Genomic DNA, 23,252 nt, shown 5'->3' on the forward strand with positions numbered 1-23,252 from the left:
GAAGCTCCATGCTAGGAGCTTAGCACACAGTCACTCCATAGTGACTGCACCAGTTTACATTCCCACCAACAGTGTGTGGAGGGTTCCTTTTCCTTCACACCCTCTCCAGCATTTATTATTATTTGTAGACTTTTTGATTATGGCCATTCTGACTGGTGAGATCAAGTTACTTTACTTCTCTGAGCCTCAGTTTTATCCTCTGTGACATGAGAGAATTGATTTTATATATATATATATATATATATATATATATATATATATATATATATACACACATATATATATATCTCACAATGTAGTTATGAGGATTAAATGAGTTAGTCCATGGAAGTGCTTAGCGTAGACCTGGCACACAGAGCCCAATAAACAATATTATTATTTTGATTAATATTGATATTAACATGTACTGATTCCCAAAGTGTTTCTTGCCACATATGTTCAGAATAGTTTTAATTTTTTAAATCCAATAGCAATACATCATTCCTAGTGGAAAGTATGAATCTGAGGTGAGGTTAGATGAGCGAAATCTGAAAGGACATTTGAGAAACCTGATGGCAGGAAAGGAACCCCCTCATGTAAAATTCTGTGGTCTTCCAGATTGTAGTAATGCCCATGATTCATGCGTAACTAACACAGAGCAAATCGTGTGTCGATAAACAGAGCTGCCCACAGGAATAGTTGACACATCCCTTTAAAGGAGCGCCAATCCATAAAAGGCCATAAATAAGAATGAACAATAGCAAGAACCTCAGCTTTCAACACAGGACACATTTCCTGCATGGGGCCTGCTCTAAACACTTTAAGGATCCACCTGGAAATGGCGTTAGGAAGAAGCGGGGCCTGCAGCCATGTCAGTCCAAGTTACCGTCAACCCAGCTCCTTTGCAGTCAAAGGTTTGGGGTGAATCTTCTTCCGTGTCCCAGAAAACCAGCTGCCTGGGCAAGGTTCCTGGAGGAAGACCTCTACCAAGCCCTGCGTGAGTGAAGCATTTGTCCCCACATGAAAGGGTTAACTAGAAGGTTCCTGATGGAATTCACTTCTCCAACCAGCCCACAGAGGAGTCTCAGTCCTTTGGGTTTGGTTTTTAAGTGACTGTTGAACTTGCATCTCCCACAGCCTCGAGGAGCCTTCTCTCTGAGACATCTGGTCCTTCCAAACCTACTGTATCTTTTAGATGTAAATGAGAGAGTGAAGGTTTAAGCATCTTAAGAGGAGATGCAAAGACAGACATAACCCAAGTAAGAGTTCTGGCCCAAGACTGGGGAGCCCCGAGTCCTGACTTTGCCTCTTGCCTGAGTGATGTCTGTGACACACCATCCACCATCCAGTCAGGGTTAAGGTTAGGGCCACGGTTTGCAAGCTAGGTTGACCCTCCACCTGTGGATATGCTCAGGGCAAATGCAAGTTTCCAAGGAAGGGAGGGTGAAAGGACCCTGAAGCCCTTCATAGCCTAAAGTTCTGCTTCCCTTCCCTTCCCTTCCCCTTCCCCTTTCCCTTCCCCCCCCCTCCCCTCCGCTTTCCCTTCCCCATCTATTAAATGTGGAGCCTGGGCAGACCTCTCTAGGCCGTGCATTCTCAACGGGAGTGCTATCACCCACAAGCGGGCAAAAATTAGTTCTTAAAGGGGGGCTTGAAAAAATTCTTAATCCTTGTATATAAAGCACAGATATACATGCACTATGAAAATAGATGTGCAGTCCATAGCATAAGTGTTAATACCATGCTTGCAGCCTGTTTCATTGCTTGGGGTTCCACAGAGGGTGGATAAAAGAGGTTCTCCCTCTTTGTAAAGCCCTAGGTCTTCATTAATCTAACGAGTCACCAGACACCCTGACTCTCCAAACAAGTACTGTCCTTAAGCCAATCCTCTGCTCACTTTTTTTTTTTTTTAGTATCAGTTGTCTTCCAGTGATCTCTTACTTTATTTATTTATTTATTTATTTATGGCTGCGTTGGGTCTTCGTTTCTGTGCGAGGGCTTTCTCCAGTTGCGGCAAGCAGGGGCCACTCTTCATCGTGGTGCGCGGGCCTCTCACTATCGCGGCCTCTCTTGTTGCGGAGCACAGGCTCCAGATGCACAGGCTCAGTAGTTGTGGCTCACGGACCTAGCTGCTCCACGGCATGTGGGATCCTCCCAGACCAGGGCTCGAACCCGTGTCCCCTGCATTGGCAGGCAGATTCTCAACCACTGCGCCACCAGGGAAGCCCTGCTCACTTTTTAAAAAAGTGTGCCCGGGTCACTGAATGCCCTGATGTTTAGCCCTGGAATTGGAAATGGGATCTGTCCATGGCACCGCCCAGCGGAAGCCATCCACCATCAGACAGGTAGGTTAACTCTGGGAAGACACACTTAGCGCCTTTAGCAGGCAGTCTTTCCCAGGCAGAACTCTGTCAACTCTAACCACTTGTGAAGCAGGGCCTTATACTTGGGGGTAGCCATTTATCATCCAAGCAAGGATACTTCTAAGAGTGAAAGTGGGTGCTAGTAATAAATACATCTGGACCCCAGGAGTTCGTGGGACTGTCCCAGGTGAACTAGCATATATGATCATCATACTGAAACATGTCAATGAAGGAGAGTCTACAATAATCTCATCATTCACCCAGGACAAGAACAGATGGCCCAGGTTGGCCATACATGGGGTCAGTTTTGGTTGTCACATTGACCTCGAGGCATCCTGGCATTGAGTTAGTGGGAGCCGGAGATACTAAGTGCCCTGAAATGTACAAAATAGTCCCAGAAAACAAGGAATTGTCTGTCCCCAAATGCCAGTTACTACTGAGAAATGTTGATTGATATGGTAGGATAATAATAATTTTAAATAATAATAGAAAACTCAGGATGACAATCTCAGATGCCTCCAGGGCCAGTCAGGGATTGAAGGATTTATGCCCCTTCCTAAGACATTCAAATTAAAGTCTTTAGAAGACACTATCAAACAAGATCTTTTAGGCACTGAACTTGGCACTGAATTTTGTCTTCTCTAGACTGTGGCCTTTTAATAAAAGTTTACTGATCAGCAAAGATGTTTATTATATATTAAGTGAAAACCAAAGGCTGCTAATCAGTATGATCCCATTTTACACATATACATGTGTGTGTACATGCATACATACATGTATTATCTCTTCATGTATACACACATACATATATATGAAGAGAGGTACTCACACATATGTATGATGTATATCAGTGTGTATATATGTGTGCATATGCAAAAATACTGGAAGAGTATGGAATGAGGTAGAGGGTAGCAAAAAGAGTAGATGACTCAAAGCTTAAGTGTTTTCCTCTTTAAAGTTTTCTAGAGGTCTGGGGAAATATGGAGGTTTTTAGCAGAGATTGGCAACTGCTTAGGACAGAGGTCCCCTGGGAATAGTCTATGAAAAGAAACAGCGGCCACAAGTGTAGGGTCTGTGCCTGCGATTGTCATCACGTCCCAAATGATTTTTCCTAACCCTCAATCTGACTTGTGATGGACGTCAGTCCACACCCCTGTGCACAGCCTGCTGGCCCACAGGAATTGGAGCAATATTGCGGGTGTGGGTGTAGACCAGTGGGGAGCAGGGGGGACCTGGCTGCAAACGAGCAAACCATCCCCCACGCACGTGCTCTTCTGCTAGAAAAACACGTGCCCGGGCCACAAAGACAATCATTTCTAGGCTCCCAAACAGGAAGAAATTCACTAAACACTACATCTCCAGCACAAAGCACAGAGAAGATTTGCCAAGAGCATGGCCCTGTCCTGACCAGGACAGCAGCAGAGTCATTAAGGGTAGGACCCATGGTTTCTGGCCAGGGGCATAATTTCTGAGGTGGGGGTGGGGGTGGGGGTGCTCCGGGGGGAAGCCCCACCTGCCTTAGGCCTTCTCTGATGGTTCTAAAATAATCTGAACCCACGCCTGTAGCTAGCAAGGAGCACTGGGACTGTCTCCTCATTCATATAGGAAAAGACATCTTTTTCAAGCTCAGCTATGCTAGGCCCCATGCCTCCATGATTTCCCCCACCCTTCAAAATGACCCTACAATGAGATAGGCCCATCACAAGTACTATCTCATTTAATCCTAATAGTGACCCTCTGAGGCAAGCATTATTGGCCCCATTTTACTGATGAAGAAACTGAGGCTCAAGGAGATTAAGTCCCAGGACTTCCCTGGTGGCGCAGTGGTTAAGAATCTGCCTGCTGGGCTTCCCTGGTGGTTCAGTGATTGAGAGTCCACCTGCTGATGCAGGGGACACGGATTCATGCCCCAGTCCGGGAAGATCCCACATGCCACAGAGCAACCAAGCCCATGAGCCACAACTACTGGATCCCGCATGCCACCACTACTGAAGCCTGCGTATTCTAGGGCCCATGTGCTGCAACTACTGAGCCCGCGTGCCACCACTACTGAAGCCCGCGCATTCTAGGGCCCGTGTGCTGCAACTACTGAGCCCGCGTGCTGCAACTACTGAAGCCCCCGCTCCTAGAGCCCATGCTCCACAACAAGAGAGGCCACCACAACCAGAAGCCCACACAGCAATGAAGAGTAGCCCCTGCTCACCACAACTAGAGAAAGCCCACGCGCAGCAACGAAGACACAACTCAGCCAAAAAAAAAAAAAAAAAAAGGAGATCAAGTCCCACAGTGAGCCAGTGTTAGGTTTCAGGTCTAGACGTGTCACTGCCATGGTCCATACCTTCCCATGCTCACCCATCATGGCACACACCTTCAAGGAGAGGCAGAGGGGCTCAGGGTAGTGTTGTGGGTAGTGTAGCCATTGCTGCTGGTTCTTCTTGGGGATAATGTCCAAAGATGAGAGGGGCTCTGGAAGTGGGCATTTGGAGACAGGCTATAAACTGATTACCCAGTTTATCAGCTGTGCCACTGACCTAGAAATCAGCCAGAAATTTTCCCCTGTAATGCCCAGTAAAATTAAGTTTAAAGGACAATGGCATTTATTTGCAAATGAGAGCTCAGTGTGGGTAAAGGGCCCCACATCTCTTTCTCTGACTCTCAGATCCCATCCAACTTTGTTAAATGATGTATTAGTTATCTATTGCTACGTAACAAACATCCTCAAAGCTAAGTGGCTAAAACCATGTCATTTATCTAGCTCACAATAGCACATCCTGGCATTTGGGACTGGGTTCAGTGGGTGGTCCTTCTGGCTTTGGCGAGGCTCCCTCGTACCCCTGCAGTCGGATGCAGGTCAGCTGTAGGGTGGCTTTGCTGATGGTCACTGTGCTCTCATATTTCTGAGGCCTGTGCTGGATGACCAGGCTGACTCAGCTCTGGTCCACTTGGTCTCTCATCATCCAGCAGGCTGGCCTGGGCTTGTTCACATGACTGGACAGGTTTCCAAGAGAGAAAAATCCACAAAGCCTCTTGAATCCTAGCTTCAGACATGTCACAGTGTCACTTCTGCCACTTTCTGTTGGCTGAAATAGGTCATGAGGCCAACCCAGATTCAAGAGGTAGAGAAAAAGGCGTCACCTCCTGATGGGAAGAGCTGCAAAGTCATTGCAGAGAGGTATGGTTATATATAGAGAAATAATTATTATGGGAGATAACGTAGCACAACTGGCTTAACATCAGCCCTGTTAGTATCCACGTCATGCTTCCCCAGGATGGTCCTCCCTCCTGCCCGTCCCTATCCAGTTCAGGTTATCCTAAAGAGCCCTAACCAGATAGATGCTGGCACCCAATCCTCACCCCATTTTCTGCCTTGTATCTAATAGGCTTCTTCAATTCTTCCAGAAACTTTAGCCTAGGGACACCATCTCTCTGCATGCACACCCAGCTAATCAGGGTAGGACAGCCCATTGTCTCGTTAGAAGGACCTGACCTCAGCTGGATGGCAATCTATTTCTTCATGAGCTCATTCTCTTAAAAAAACATTTATTGGGCCCCTGTGATATGCCTATCAGTGTTCTAGCATCTAAGAATATAGGGAGAAAACTAGAGCCACTTCCTGCCCTCATGGAGTTTACAGCCTAGTGGGATAAACAGATACAAACGAAGACCATTTTATTCTATTGGTTTCAGTGGAGTGATAGAAATGAATGCAGGGCTGTAGTCCAGAGGGGCCAATAAGACTTGGAGGAAAGAGGAGGTAGGGCAGGCTGGCACCTGAAATGAATCCTAAAGGTGATGAGCTTTGGGAGGTGCTACGTGGAGAGGGAATGTCACAGGCAGTGAATAAAAGTGGGAGGTAGCAGGATGTGGCCTGGAAGCCGGAGCTCTTCATCTCACTGGAGCACAGGGCACAAATGAAGCTGGAGCTGTGGGCTTTGTGGGCTGTGTTGAAGATGTTGGATTTACTGCTGAGGGCAAGAAGGCTGGAGGGATTTAAGCATGAAATAATTGGAATAATCTGTATTTTATATCATCCTGGTTGCTGTGTAGGAAATGTGTTGGCATAGGAAGCCGGGAGGGAGGGGGCCATTTAGGAAGTGATGGTAGTAATTCTGCTGAGAGATGAAGTGACTTGGATTTGGGGAATGGCAGTGAGCATGAAGAGCTGATCTTTCTGATAAATACTTAAGAGGTAACAATGGGCAGAGCTTGTAGATTGATTGGCTAAAAAGGCTGGAGAAGGGGAAGTCAGGTTGACAATGTTTCCAGCTTAGGGGAGTGAGTGTAGCTACTGACAGAAGTACAGAACATAAGAGAAGAAGCAGGCTGCAGGAGATGGTGGTCGGTGTGACCCAGGGTGAGTTTTGAGGTATCTCTGGAACTTCTAGATGGAGGTGTTGAGGAAGCAATCGGATACCTTAGAATTGAGCTCAAGAGAGGACTGGAGTCATTGAGCTACAGAAGAGTATGAAACCAAGAAAAAAGATTAAATTAGGGAGAGGGTACAGCATGGAAATAAAAGGAGTGCTTAGGAGGAACCTTAGGGAACATCAACATGTAAAAGGTTTTTGGAAAAGGAGGAAGTCATGAAAGAAAATAGAAGGAACAGCTCATGAAAGAAAAAGAAGAAACAGCTGGAAGAGTATGAGGAGAACCAGGAGACTTCAGTGTCAGTGGATACCCAAGGACAGCAAGTTCAAGATTATAGGAGACACCAACAGTTTCCAGTGCACTCCAGTTAGATGAAGAAAATGCTCAATTAGGTTGGCTGTTGGAGAGGTAATCAATGAACTTAATTAATAATAGCAAACTGGGCTTCCCTGGTGGCGCAGTGGTTGAGAGTCCGCCTGCCGATGCAGGGGACGCGGGTTCGTGCCCCGGTCTGGGAGGATCCCACGTGCCGTGGAGCGGCTGGGCCCGTGAGCCATGGCCGCCGGGCCTGCGCGTCTGGAGCCTGTGCTCCGCAGTGGGAGAGGCCACAACAGTGAGACGCCCGCATACCAAAAAAAAAAATAATAATAATAAAAAAATAATAGCAAACAGTTATCCAGTGTTTCCATGTCCTAGACATCAGTGTAAGCCTGGTATATGTATTTTTCAAGTAATCTTTACCATGACCCTTCAATTAATAATTGGTAACATTTATTAAGTGCTCGCCATGTGTCATGGATCAGCTAACTTAATCCTCACAACAATCACATGAGGCTTGTTCTGTTGTCATCCTCATTTTTAAGTAGAGTTAAGTAGGCTTGCCCAAGGCTACACAACTGGTAAATGGTGGGAATGAGATTCAAACCCAGATAGTTCAGAGAGCCCGCACTCTGAACCACAGTACTGTGATGCCTTTCATCATAAATATCATCTGCATTTCACAAATGAGGACACTGGGCCCAACATCACAGAGTTCATACATCGCATGGCCAGGATTTGAACCCAAGCAGGCCCACTTCACAGCCCACATGTTTGTTACCGTCATAATGCACAGTGATTAGCAAGCCTCTGCAGAGTAAGGAAATAAAATCCAAACCACAGAAGACTTAGACGTTTGGGGAGGGTGAGGAATGGAACTATAAGAATATCCCCTTAGAACCCTCCTGCACTGTTGGTGGGAATGTAAATTAGTGCAATCTCTATGGAAAAGTATGGAGGTTCCTTAAAAAACTAAGAATAGAACTACCATATGATCCAGCAATTGCACTCCTGGGCATATATCCAGAAAAAAATGAAAACTCTAAGTTGAAAAGATACATGCACCCCAGTGTTCATAGCAGCACTGTTTACAATAGCCAAGCCATGGAAATAACCCATCAACAGATGATTGGCTTAAGAAGATGTGGTATATATACACAATGGAATATTACTCAGCCATAAAAAAGAATAAAATATTGCCATTTGTAGCGAATGGATGGACCTAGAGAATACTATATTTAGTGAAGTAAGTCAGACAAATACTATATGATATCACTTATATGTGGAATCTAAAAGATAATACAAATGAATCTATATACAAAACAGAAGCAGACTCACAGACATAGAAAACAAACTTATGGTTACCAAAGGGGAAGGGGGGAAGGGATAAGTTAGGAGTATGGGATTAACAGACAAAAATGTAGTATATTTATTTACTATACATAAAATAGATAAGCAATGAAGATTTACTGTATAACACAGGGAACTATATTCAATATCTTATAATAACCTATAATGGAAAATAATCTGAAATACATATATATATGTATATGTAGAGCTGAATCACTTTGCTGTACACCAGAAACTAACACAATATTGTAACTCAACTATATTTCAATTAAAAAAAAAAAAGAATGTCCCCTTAGAGTGACAAAGTATTGAAGACACAGAGAGAAACGAAGTGGGCAGAGCTCTTCCAGGTGCAGACACCCAGAGGGCTATGGAAAAGATGGCAGTCCAGTCCCTCTGGCTGAAACATAGGCTCACACGTGTGCCTGACCAGGACGCCAGAGCATGCGGACACAGCTCCTTTCCTCCTGCCAAAGACATTGACCTAACCTCTGAATTGGCCTTGATGAGAAACCTTGCTGCTTCCCTCAAGGGCCAGGCAATGTCAGCTCCTTATAGAGAGTAAGAAGTATGTGTTGGCTCTCTGGAAGTGTTCACCCAGTGCACCAATTTATCTTCATTGCGATTCAGCAGTTATTTACTGCACTCCAGAGCTTGCAGCGCCAGCTGGAGCCAAACTTGGTCATCGTTTCCTGCCTTATCCTCAGCAATTGTGTGTTACATTCCAGCTGATGGTACGTACACCGATATAAATTGTTCACCAATAAACATGTCTCTTAAGAGCCTTATTTATCTTTGGGAAGCTTCATGATATAATCATACAGATTCATCATGTCATATTCTGCCCTTAGACTTTATAGAAGATTCCCCATTAACTTTAATGGGAAAGGTTGTTAGGTGTCTTTCCGCCCCTCCCTTAGCATAGATCAAGGTTAGTGCATGGATAATAAAAGACATATTTTTCAAAAGGCCTACTGGGTCCTTTCTTTCTTCCTCTTCAGTGACTGCAAGAGTGTCTTCTCCCAGGATCATTTCTCGTGTTTTGCCTTCTTCATGGTGGAATGATACCCCGCCAATAGACTTTTGGCCTCAGTCCCCACTTCCCAGTACATACTGGTTTCATGCTAGGAAAATCTTTCTGTCTTAAAACTCCAGAATGCTTCCTCTCCTCCACCCAACGCCTTTCTACTCACTGTTACCAGTGCAAATTTGTTCCCACTGTGCCCACCTAAAATCATGGCTAGCCTTCTGTAGGTGCTTCCAGCTACTGGATGGCCTTTTGCCCTTGGTCTTCCTCCATTCTGTACTTGCCTAAAGGGTCTGATTCTTCAGGCTTCCTTCCTCAGTTGGAATATGTCACTTTCTACCTTCTGATTTTCCACTGGTTCATTGGTTTGTTCTGGAACTGGCTCTTACGTTAGGGTAAAGTTTAAGCTGCTATACCAGAAAGACTCCCAAGAAACTATGGCTTGAAAAAGATGGTGTTTTCTCTTTCACGTAACAGTCCTGATAGAAGTGGTGGCGGGCAGCTCTGCTGCCCTGGACATCTCAGAACCTCGGTTTCCTCTGGCTTATTCCTTTGCAGTTCCCGGGTCATGGTCACAGCCAAGTCATCGGCACATCTGACGTCAACGTTGGAGCTTATGTGGTAAGAGAAGAGGGAAAATCTCTTCTCTTTTGTGTGGCGCTCACCTCAAGGTGATACTTCCACTCACCTCCCCTTGGCCCACACTTGCTCCCAGAGAGGCATCTAGCTGCCTTGTGCCCAGTGTGAATTCTGCTACTATATGTGAGAACAGGGGACCGTGGATTTTTGTGGACCTCTGGCACTCTCCCCAACATCTGGGCATAGTTGGCTTGCTCAAAATCAAACATAGTTAAATGGAAATCTTTCATCAGAATAAGATCTGTATTGAAGAAAGAAGTATAAACCAAAGAGCTGAGTGGTGTCTGCTACCATGCCTCAAATCTTCCTAAACTAAAACACTTTCTTTAAAGTTAATATAGGAAATGGCCTTAATGGGAAGAGATCATCCTTGGCTTCTTTCTCCCACTCAGCATACCTGATCTATCAGCAAATACCGTGGGTTCTTCCTGGGCTATGTATTCAGAATCTAACCCTTCCTTCACCTCCACTACCAATCCAAACAACCATCAACTCTCTCCTGGGTGATTTCAAAAGCCTGCTAATGATTGGAATTCTGCCCTCCTACACTTATGTACTCAACATAGCAGCCAGAGTGGTCCTTTCAAAATATAAATCAGAACATGTCACGTCTCAGCTCAGAATTATCCAGTGACTTCCATCTCAAATCAAGAGTAAAAGCCAAAATATTTACAGTGACCTGCAAGGCCAATATCTGATCTTATCTCCTACCAGTCTACCCCCTACCCATGCCATCTCATCACTTACCACCCTTCTCCTGCTCCTCAGCCCCTCCAGATCTGTTTCAGCTGCACTGGCCTCCTTGCTGTTTCTAAAACATGCCAACCACAACTTGCCTCAGGACTTTTCACTGGCTGTTCCCTCTGCCAGATACCATAGGGCTCCTCCGTCACCTCCTCCTGGACCAGTGTCACCTTCTCAGTGAGATTTTCCCTGACCAACCCACACAAAATGGCAACACCACGTCCAGTGTGTGCTGACAAAAGTTTAACAACAAGCTGTACCTGAATTGTAGAATTTTATGCTTGTGATGTCAACACTTCCACCATGACCAATTTCAAGCTGCCACTGTGAGGTCATTGGACACGGGCTGGGGAGGGATGCACACAATTTTCAAGAGATGGTGCAAGCCAGCTCCAGAACACCAGTGCCTACATTTCCCCAGCATTCTCTGTCCCTTTACCCTACTTTAGTTTTTGTTCCCTTAGCACTTATCACTGCCTGGTATATTACTTGCTCACTTGTTAATATTGTGTGCCCCAGTAAACTGTGAGCTAGATGAGGGCAGAGGTTATATTTTCACTGTCATATCTCTACCATCCAGAATTCCTTAAGCACTCAGTAATGTTTGTTGGAATGAATGAATGGATGGATGAATGAAATGGCAAAGGAATAGACAACTCCCAAAAGAGAAAGCATGTTATAATCAAGTGTATGGGAAAATGTTCTTTACCACTTGCACTAATTGTCTGCATCAGTGCTTACTATCAGGAGAGGGAGGGATGCTGTCCAGAGAGCATGGAACAGTAATTCTTTAACTGAAACAGTTGGAGGAGTTGACGAGACAGAAAATGTGCCATTCTAGAAGAATCCAGAAGAGAATCAAATCTGTCAGGTGCCAGGGGCAGGCAGGAAGTTTCTCCCCAGCTTTAAGAATCAGTGAAAAAAGATTCAGGATTAAGTTGGAGGCTGTAGGGAGGTACTAGAAAGTTAAGGCCAGCAGGGCATGGTGGATTGCTACATCTTCTTGGACTAAAGGGTCAGATAGAGGGAGGACTAATCCAAGAAATGTGATTGAAACAGATATAGGGTACTATAAAAATTAATAATACAAATTTGTATTGCAACTGCCAATGTGAGAGAAGTTGGGAAGGAAATGGTACCATCATATGCAGCTGGTAACGTTGTAAATTAGTTCAGTCCTTTTGGAAGATGATATGTATTAAGAAGAAAAAAATGTTCATACCTTTCAATCCTGTAAGCCCATCTCCTGTATTTTATCCTAAGAAAGAATTTAATGGAAGAAACTGACTATAAATACAAAGACATTCATACAGCAGTCACCATCAGAGCCAACGCTGAAAATGATCTAAATGTTCATTAATAGGGAATGACTAAATAAATGATAGTCTAGTAACTCAACGGAATATATGTCATAAAGCTCTAAAAAATAATTAGGAAATCATAGAGCGACACTAATGTCGCTTATGACATGATGTCGAATGAAAACTAGACTACAAGTTGTAGACTACTGGTTGCAAATCTTTAAAACTATATGTATAACATGGCTAAGACTGAAGGAGAATATGCAAAAATAATTGTGTTGGTGGGAAGGGGATTTTTTTTCTTTCTCTAAAGCTGACTTTACTAAAATTTTGATATTAATAAGCTTTTGATAAAAGAAAATTACTTTTACATAAAAATGGAGTGTTGAGGTGTGGGGAGAAGACACCTCTCTTGGTGGCGAGTCAACTACTCCTGCCCCGTGGAATCCACTAGAGCCAGGAATTGCCGCAGAACACTGGGATGCAGGCCTTCTGCCCATGGCACCATCCAGCCTGGCCACAGCGAGCACTCCATCTGTCCTACCTACCCGTCTAGGGCAGAAAACCACTGGGACGTTGGGTTTGGATGGCCGCTTGGGGTTCACGTGCTTGTGCTGCATTTACTGCCTATAAACAAGGAGACCAGCTTGAGACAATGAACTTCATGAGGACACTACCTGCCTTCCAGGCTAAATACTGAGCAGCAGCCCCAGGCTCCAAGGCCCGGGCGGGAAAGAACCAGCCTTCCTTAGTTAGCAGCTGAGGAACCTCCTGCTGCCAGAGGAGAGCTGGGGGCTTCTAGCAGTTATTTAATTAGTCTCTGATACTGCCTGCACCCTGCTTCCAGAACAACCAGAGTGCAAGGGCCAGAGGGGTATAATGTCTTCCTTTTGCAACTTGTCTTTTTCAAGAGCTCACTTTTCCAAACTCCTCCACGCCCCACGATGAGAGCCACATAATCTCACAGAGACAACACTTGTCCAGGTCAGATCATCTATGTCCCTCACTCTGGGCAAAGCTACATTTTAAATCCCCCATGAAAATCATTGTCAGCTTTCGCTTGAATCTTATCTACAGAAAAATACTCTCCAACTTCCTGTGACCATGCTCATTTGAAAAGCAAAGCAGTGTCTCACAGCTCGATCCACCTGAAATTCCTACTAATTTAATGCTTTACTACACCCCTGCAGTTATACCATCCACATTCCCTTTCTTCCTGTTAACTGAAGCAGAAAGTAATCACACGTCATCACCACTGCCTGAGCCCCTGTGCTATATGAGGCACTGCCCTAAACTTCATCCACCCACTTAAATCTTCACAGCAGTTCTATGTAGGAAATAATGTTATTATCCCCATTTAATCAAGGAGAAAACTGAGAAAGAGCAAACTAAGTAACTGGGCCAAGGTCACACCACAAGTGGCAGACCTGGGATTTGCACTACTTTAGTTCAATTCTGGGACCTGCCCATATCACCAATTCCCCACCCTCCTGTACAGAATTATTGACACTACAGAGGAGAAGCACAGCATTCATGACGCAAAAGCCTCCAAAATTCAATTTGCCTTCTAAAATATTTCTGAGTTACTGAGAATTCACTTAAACACAACCATAAATTCCCACTGATGATCTGCCTGTCTCAGGGGAGGCTGAAAATCTTCCAGCAATGTCTCAACCCAGCAAAGAGCCTCAAATCCAGCCCCGTGGTCTGGGAAGAAAGTGCGGGGGGGGGGGGGGGTCCCAAAGCAAAACAGAAGTTTGGTTGTGAACCTTAAACTTAGTTAAAAAAAATAAAATTTTCAGGTTTTTTTAATTATTATTATTATTATTTTTTTTTTTTTTTTGCGGTACGCGAGCCTCTCCCTGCTGTGGAGAGTCCCATTGCGGAGCACAGGCTCCGGACACGCAGGCTCAGCGGCCATGGCTCACGGGCCCAGCCGCTCCGCGGCATGTGGGATCTTCCCGGCCCGGGGCACGAATCCGCGTCCCCCGCATCGGCAGGCGGACTCCCAACCACTGCGCCACCAGGGAAGCCCTTTTTATATTTTTATTGAAGTATACTTGATTTACAATGTTGTGTTAGTCTCTGCTGTACAGTAAAGTGATTCAGATACACATACACACACACATACACATCCTTTTCTTAATTTTCCTTTCCATTATGGTTTATCATAATGGATAAATTGAATATAGTTCCCTGTGCTATACAGTAGGACCCTGTTGTTTATCCATTCTATATATAATAGCTTACATCTGCTAACCCCAACATCCCACTCCATCCTTCCCCCAACGCCCTCCCCCTTGGCAACCATAAGTCTGTTCTCTATGTCTGTGAGTCTGTTTCTGTTTCACAGATAGGTTCATTTGTGTCATATTTTAGATTCCACATATAAGTGATATATTATGGTATTTGTCTTTCTCTTTCTGACTTCGCTTCGTATGATAACCTCTAATTCCGTCCATGTTGCTGCAAATGGCATTATTTCATTCTTTTATATGGCTGAGTAGTATTCCATTATATAAATGTACAACATCTTCTTTATCCGTTTCTCTGTCGATGGACATTTAGGTTGTTTCCACGTCTTGGCTATTGTGAATAGTGCTGCTGTGAACGTAGGGGTGCGTGTATCTTTCTGAATTATAGTTTTGTCTGGATATATGCCCAGGAGTGGGCTTGCTGGATCATATGGTAATTCTATTCTTCATTTTTTGAGGAATCTCCATACTGTTTTCCATAGTGACTGCACCAACTTACATTCCCACCAACAGTGTAGGAGGGTTCCCTTAAAAAAAAAAATCTTAATTAAAAAAAGAAGAAGAGGAAGTTTGACAACCCAGTGATGCTTCTGGGCCTGAGTCACCCTGCCATGGGGCCCTCTAACAGGACTTAACACAGAAAAGAAGTCATATCCCGACATGTGGGAGAAGGGAGCACAGGTGGTCTCTGTGGAGGCAGGAAGGCCACCTTCAACCCTGGAGAGCTGTGTGCCGGCCTGGCAGCAGGAGGCCGTGGAATTACCAGCAGGAGCCTCCTCCTCAGGGTCCCCTGGGGATATCACAGGTGGGGTGGGGTCCTTCCCTTCAGCAGGTGGGAGGGTGATATGAAATTACGGGAGCAAAACACAGGTCGCACTTTCATCGTAACTTCACTTATACGCACAGGCTGCTAAGGAAGGAAGAATACCCAGTTCCAGTCCTAAAAAACAAAGCTAATCACAAAACTTCCTGTTCAAAGACCTCTGCTATTTCCCAGTAACCTACAGGATAAAACTCTGATTCCTCCACCTGGCACACAGGGCCCTGTCTGGTCCGAATGCTCCCTCCCTCCCTCCCCTGCTTTGGCTCTTGGGACTGCACACCTCCTCCCAACCCTGCCCAGGCTACAGGGCTCTGTTCATCCACAAATACACTGATCTCTGCACCTGTGCCCTCTGCACCCTCTCTAGAAAGCCTGCCTTTCCTTTCTCTGTCCTACTACTTATTTTCTAAGGCCTGCTAAGTTGCTGTAACTCCCCAACTCACTTCTCTTAACTCACCTTCTGCTTTCGGCTCCCCAGTTAGTCATCCTTTCCTTTGAGCTCCAAGATGCACAGCACCCCGCTTTATTTAAACAATCACTGCATGGTGTTATAATAGTTGGTTGCCATCCCCATCTCCCTTACTGTAGCAGGAGCAACCAGAAGACAGCCACTTAGAAATCTAGATAGCAATAGATAATTTTGGAAGGCGAGGCACAAAATGCTGTGTGCTAGGTGACTCAGGGACAGGTGACCCAGGAAATGACCCTGAGTGATGGTTCCTGGAGTGCAGTGGACACTCTGAATGCTGGCTGAAACCGGACTTTCCATTGGCCCTGATTCTTGTGTTCCTACTTGCAATCCCTTCCTAAGGGGACTGTAACTGCAACAATTTCCTTAAATCATCCACGGGAAAGCTCCTTTTAGCATAAAGGTTAGTTTTTCATTCAAGAAACTGGGAGAATTGGAAAATATTAACCGGCCAGGTTGTGTCCCCTCTCGGTGTCCCCGGCCTTGACTGGGTCTCTGCCACCCTTGTGCAGCCCTCAGTCCCTGGTTCCGGGAGCACTCCACCCCTCCCTCTCTCCCCACGCCTCCTCACTCTGCCAGGATCTGCCAGGATCACTTACTGGGCCGGTTAGTTCAACCTCCCTGGCCACATGATAAAGGACAGTGTTCACAGCACCAGCAGTTTCTACGATTCAGGTCACTTTACTGAGTCATCTGTCTCCGTGTTATCAAACACACCTCATTCTGGCGCACTTGTTTCCAAAAGTGTTGCGAGCTATTCAGATTTCTAAAAGGCTCTTCTTGCGGATTTATTTAGGGTAGACACAGGATTACCTGGCCTTCTGGCTTAAGGATCCTCTTCATATTTTAATAGGGTTTGACACAGAAGCTTCAAGAGATAGGAATTGGCTTTTTCAGTCTACCCCAGGATATTTGCCTCTCTTAAAATAAGTCAGCCAGGAACATCAATGGAAACTTGCCCATTTGGATTCAAAGGGGCCCAAATTCCTTCGTTTCCCATTTCAATTTGAGGCCGAGAAGATCACCAGCTTCACTTAAACAGAGATGATCATCGTGGTCCTCCCCTCAGGAATCCTTCGTCAACCTGGAAGGCAGGAATCACTTATAAGTGTTTGTGACTTAGGCATGTCACCTCCAAGGAATGATCAGCAAATCCTTTATGACGCCTGTGCTATGTTTCTTAGCTCCACTAGGATGTATAGTCTAGCAATAAGTCATTGTGGAGCATTCATGTGCGCTATTCATGGTTATTCATGAACACTACCCATGTGTGCTGTGGTTAACATTTTTATAGCCTCCATAAGTCACAGCCAAAGGAGGCTACCCCAGTGCTCTCCAAACCAGTAGCCAGTTGCCATGTGTAACTATCTAAACTTAAATGAACTAAAATTAAAAATGCAAGTTCTTGGGGCTTCCCTGGTGGCGCAGTGGTTGAGAATCCGCCTGCCGATGCAGGAGACACGGGTTCGTGCCCTGGTCCAGGAGGATCCCACGTGCCGCGGAGCAACTGAGCCCGTGAGCCATGGCCGCTGGGCCTGCGCGTCCGGAGCCTGTGCTCCGCAACGGGAGAGGCCACAACAGTGAGAGGCCCGCATACCGCAAAAAAAAAAAATGCAAGTTCTTGTCCGCACTCACCACACTAATGGCTCAATAGCCACATGTGTCTACTGGCTGCTGTGTTGGACAGGGTGTGTTAGAGAAATTTCCTATAATGGCAGAAAGTTCTCTTAGACATTTCCTAAACTAATTCTCTTTGGACACAGAGAAGCTTTGTGTCATGTTACCTTTCCACAAATCAATTCAGATTTGGAATGAAGTACATCCTGCAACTGTACAGAGCTATACAGATTGCGGAAGGGCTTGTCTGTGCCCCTCCAAGAGAGAAAGGGTGGCTTCCCCCAGCACCCATAAGCCCGGGAGCTGCTGGGAAAGGAGACAGGATGAAGTCAACCCTTTGAGTGCTCCCAGCCCCCTGAGCACAGGAGATGATGGGAACTTGCAGTGCCCTGAAATGCTTAATGCTGCCGGGAAGCAGCAAGGTGCGTCTGTCTTTGTAATTCTGTGTGCTGCAGAGTGGGAGCCCCAGTATTCCCTGACATATTGGGCTTTAAACCTGTCACAGTAAGTAGTCAGGAATTAATACACCAATTCCCCGACTCTGGCAGTGCAGTTTGCCATCTAAATTGTTACCTTCCGCTGAGCGGTACGTATAAAGAAAACGAGCAGGTCACAGGGACTTTGCAGCGGACCTGGCGCTCACGGGGAACAGGCTCTACCCCAAGAAGAGGGAGGGGAAGTCATAGGGCAGGGGGTTGGCATTTCACAGGTTCCTGCTGCGGGCCAAGCAGGGGGCCAGGTGCCTAGCAGGCTCTGCCTCTCTTATCTCTACAACTGCCCTGGGAGGGAGGCATTACCATTCCCATCTTGCCAGGGAGGAGAGTGAAGGTCAGAGTCATTTGCTCAAGGTCACAAAGCTGGTGAGTTAAGGAGTCACCCTCAGCCTCAGTGCTTCTGGCCCAAGTTTCACACTCCTCCACTGAATCAGGTCTTAGAACAGTTCTGGGGGAAAGAGTCAACATGAGGTGTGGGGGCTGTTCATTCGTGAAGTGGGACTCTGGACAGAGCCCTACCCACCCCCAGAGGCATTCCTTTGATCCTTTCTGTGCACCCTTCCCCCAGCAGTGGGTTCCTTTGGTTCCAGCAGCCATACCTGCCTCTCCCTTGGGAGGACTGGCTTTCAGGCTGCGGCACTCTGCTCACAAGAGCAAAAAGCTCCAAGTGCCCGGAAATTTCTGACCTCCCAGGAGTCCCTTAGCCAAGGACTGACTGACTGGGGACTAGGAAAGCCCACAAACTGTGAGTTGTGACCTCCCAGAGCTCTGCCTGGGTTCACAGCCCTGCTCCCCCATCCCTCCCTCTGGGAGCACCTCCCTAATAAATCAATTTCCCACAGATCCCTGTCTCAGGGTCTGCTTCTGAGAAACCCACCCTAAGACAGAGCATTTCTTCCCTGCAGGCAGCTGACTTGGATGTGGGACAGAGTTGATGGAACAGCTCAGGTCTCTCCTCCTTCATTAGTAAGTCACTGGAGGCTAATACTGCTCTGTCCGTGCCTGCCAGAGTGCCTGCATAAGAATCTTTGCCTGGTTGATAAGTACAAACTGATAAAACGTGTACATTTGGATGTATGACAAGTCAAAATTTGAGCCAAAATCCAAAAGTGCAGACTTTTTCCTTTTTTTCTGTAGTGAAATATAGGTGACTTATAACGTTGTGTTAATTTCTGCTGTACGTACAGCACAGTGATTCAGTTATACATATATATACATTCTTTTTTAATATTCTTTTTCATTATGGTTTATCATAGGATACCGAATATAATTCTCTGTGCTATACAGTAGGACCTTGTTATTTATCCATGCTATATATAATAGCTTACATCTGCTAACCCCAACCTCCCACTCCATCCCTCCCCCTAACCCCTCCCCCTTGGCAACCACCAGTCTGTTCTCTATGTCCGTGAGTCTGTTTCTGTTTCATAGATAGGTTCATTTGTGTCATATTTTAGATTCCACATAAGTGATATAGTATGGTATTTGTCTTTCTCTTTCTGACTTACTTCACTCCCTATGATAATCTCTAGTTCCATCCATGTTGCTGCAAATGGCATTATTTCATTCTTTTTTATGGCTGAGTAATACTCCATTGTGTATATGTACCACATCTTCTTTATCCATTCATCTGTCGATGGACATTTAGGTTGTTTCGAAGTCTGGGCTATTGTGAATAGTGCTGCTGTGAACATGGGGTGCATGTATCTTTCTGAATTACAGTTTTGCCTGAATATATGCCCAGGAGTGGGATTGCTGAATCATATGGTAATTCTATTTTAGTTTTTTGAGGAACCTCCATACTGTTTTCCATAGTGACTGCACCAACTTATATTCCATCCAAAGGTGTAGGAGGGTTCCCTTTTCTCCACTCCCTCTCCAGCATTCGTTATTTGTAGACTTTTTAATGATGGCCATTCTGACTGGTGAGAGGTGGTACCTCATTGTAGTTCTGATTTGCATTTCTCTAATAATTAGTGATGTTGAGCATCTTTTCATGTGCCTGTTGGCCATCTGTATGTCTTCTTTGGAGAAATGTCTATGTAGGTCTTCTGCCCATTTTTTTAAATTGGGTTGTTTGTTTTTTTGTTTTTGAGTTGTATGAGCTGTTTGTATATTTTGGAAATTAAGCCCTTGTTGGTCGAATCTTTGCAAATATTTTCTCCCATTCAGTAGGTTGTATTTTCATTTTGTTTATGGTTTCCTTTGCTGTGCAAAAGCTTGTAAGTTTGATTAGGTCCCATTTATTTATTGTTGTTTTTATTTCTATTGCCTTGGGAGACTGACCTAAGAAAACATTGGTACGATTTAAGTCAGGGAATGTTTTGCCTATGATCTCTTCTAGGAGCTCAATGGTGTCAGAAGTGCAGATTTTTTAAATCTTACCAAAAAAAGTTGTCCCCTCTTCCCAAAGGGATCTTAATACAACTGGTATGTTCCATTCAACCAACTTGGGGTACAAATCAGTCATATCTCTTGTATTCTTTAATCACCCAACTCCCACCTTCCCACCTTATGTGGAAGAAAATTCCTCCTTGGCACCTTCTGTATCTCCATCTCCCAATATGCTTGGGCCTTACAGACTTCAAGAGGTCAGCCTTGTCTTGAAATGCCTGGTGGAGATAGAGTGAGAGTCTGCCCAGTCTTGTTCCTGGTATTGCTTCTGTGGCTGCCACATGGTGTCACTGTTGAAAACTGGTCCTGCAGAGTTGGATGGATGCCCCTCCATTGGGGTCAGAGCCACACTGCCCTGCCACGCAGGCCACAGCCCAGCTCCAGGGGTGCCGTTCTCACACACACAGCCACGTGGTCATAGGACATAAATATGCCATCTGCAGCTGGTACAGCTGTGCACAGCAGCCTCGCTCACACAAGCCTCCGCATGGCCTGTGATGCCCCAATTTGGGCTCCAGGGTTGCAGTTCTTTGATTTGCATTCACATGCTCAGCCAGTTCCATCTGTAGAGTTGGAGGAACATCCAGCTGCAGCTCCCCTCCCCACCCTTGCTCTCCCCCACCGACTCCTCACGCCTACACACGCCAGCCTCTAGACCCTGCTGGTGAGCCTTGGTCAAGAGTCCAGGCCTCCCTTCCTCCGTGGTGAGCTCACCTTTGGGCCCTTTGGTATCCTCTGGCCAAGGGGCCTCAGGATGACCCAGTGCCCCATGGAGGTTCTAACCTATCTGAACATCAGCAGCTTGGGGCACAAGTAGTAATCTCCCCTCCACTCCCTAGTTACTCAACTCCCACCTTCCCAGCCCTCCTCCCAGGAAACCTGTTAGAGACTGGATTTTGTCCTCTTCAAAATTCATATGTTGAAATCCTAGTCCCCAGTACCCCATACTGTGACCTTTTTTGGAGATAAGGCCTTTAAAGGTGACATGAAGGTGAAAGGAGGTCATGTGGTGGACCCTACCTTAGTATGACCAATGGCGTCCTTACAAGAAGAGATTAGACCATAGACCTGCACAGAGGAAAAACCATGTGAGGACACAGGGCGAGGGTGGACAACTACAGACAAGGAGAGAGGCCTCAGAAGAAAGCAACCCTGCTGACACCTTTCTCTCGGACTTTTGGCCTCCAGAACTGTGAGAAAAAATGTTTTTCTGTTGTTCATGCCACCCAGTCTGTGGTACTTTGTTATGGCTGTCCTAGCAAATGAACAGAAAGCCTCTTGCAAACTTTCCTACCATCTTCCCTTCTGCCAGCTCTGCCCCTCAAGGGGTATTGGGAAGAGCCAGCCTTGTTCTGACACAGAAGGTGTCCACTCTCCCCTAGGACGACACTGACTCATCTTACATTTTTCATGATACAGAGGAACCATTCTCATGTTCAAGGTGGCTTCCCATATTCCCGAGCCAGAGAAGGGCTGGCAGCTTCTTCCTCCACAATGTTTCATTACTATAATCAAAGCTACGCAGCTACCCCTACCAGCAATCCACTCCCCAACTTGGGTCTAAGAGCTTTTGTCTTGTCTTGTGCTGTGAATGAGCCTTAGTGGTCCCAGAGCGATAGCATGGTAACGACACTACTTACTGCTCTATTTCACCTTCCAGAATTGGAGAGGGAGTCTACAGAATGTTATTTTCCCAAAAAAAATTTAGCTGCCTGGAAGGAAGTCACTGCTCTCACGGAAAAGAACATGCATAGTTTCTCCCTCACATTTAGAGCTACCTTGAACGCCTAAGGGACTTCCCCCAGAGAGATCCAAAGCAACACTGGACCCTGGAGATGGGAGCCACTGCTAATTTGGTTCCCTGGGTCACATAGAAATGGAATGAGGTGGTGTAGGGAGAGAGAGGCTGGCGTTTCCTGTCCGCTCATAGGGCTGCGGTACACTTTACATATCCCAGAGGCCATAATTATCTCCTGGAGAAGAAATTCAAATGACCCAGATAGTTAATTCAGTGAGATTGGCCCCAAAAGTACTTACCTAAAAGGCAGTTTTGTTGAAAAGAACATCACAACACAGTCAGGGTTTGCTTTCATTGCCTGAAAAATACAGGTGCCAGATCCAAGGCTGAAGCCTAATGCAGTTAGGGAGGGAGGAGGTTTGGGAGTCTGGGAGGCAGACAGAGAGAGAGGGAGAGAAGGAGGGAGGAAAGAAAGAAAGGAGGGAAAGTGGGGGTTTTCATGAGCTGGGAAGGGCCGTCCACGAACCCCTAGATCCTAGGAGTTCCCTCTGCATGGAACAAAGTGGAAGCACAGGAGAAGCTTATCTCTGGCCACCTCCATCTCCTTTTCTATGTCCATCTCTGGCCTCCTAGGACCCCCTTTCCCTGCCTCCAAGGTCTAGGTTCTCCCCACCCCCATGACTGAGCCTCAGCTCCCCTTCTATTTCCCTAATACAAATACTCGTTCCCTTAGTACATGGAGCTCAGCTCTGAGTCAAGAGCGAACTCGCTGGTGGAATTAATTCCCACAGCAGCTACTGTATGCCCAGCACCATGCTCAGGGCCCCCGGATGAGGGAAGGCTAGACGTGAGCCAAGCTGTCATTGGACAAATAAGAAAATGGAACCGAGGTGCTCTACAAAAGCACGATGCTATCGACATAAGGTATCCGGTTTGATACCTGAGGCTGAATAAGCCTTAGTTTCCTCCTTGGCAAAACGGAAATAGCACGACCTCACTTGCAAGGGCTAATTGACAAATGCAAACATCTTACGGGTGTTTTCACGCTTAGATTGAAGGGATCAGACTTATGTGGGACCGAAGATACAGGGCAAAGGAATGAGAGTAAGGAAGGAGGCCAGAGACCACAAGGGGCCCATCTGAGAACTTAGTGCCTTTAGTGCTACGTGGAGGACAGTCCATGGGCCAAACCAGAATCCTTCTACAGCCTCCTTGGGGTTCCTAGAGTAACCAGCGTCTTCGTGTGTGGTCTGCGCCTTCCCGCACGCACATTGGAGTATTATAAGCATAGATTGGGGTCAACAGGACCCCTGGTTTCCACGTGTCAGTCTGGTCTTCCAAGTTGGAACATAAGCCCCTTGTCTCGCACAGGG

This window comes from Kogia breviceps, chromosome 10 (genome assembly GCF_026419965.1).
Source record: "Kogia breviceps isolate mKogBre1 chromosome 10, mKogBre1 haplotype 1, whole genome shotgun sequence".
Taxonomy (NCBI): Eukaryota; Metazoa; Chordata; class Mammalia; order Artiodactyla; family Physeteridae; genus Kogia; species Kogia breviceps.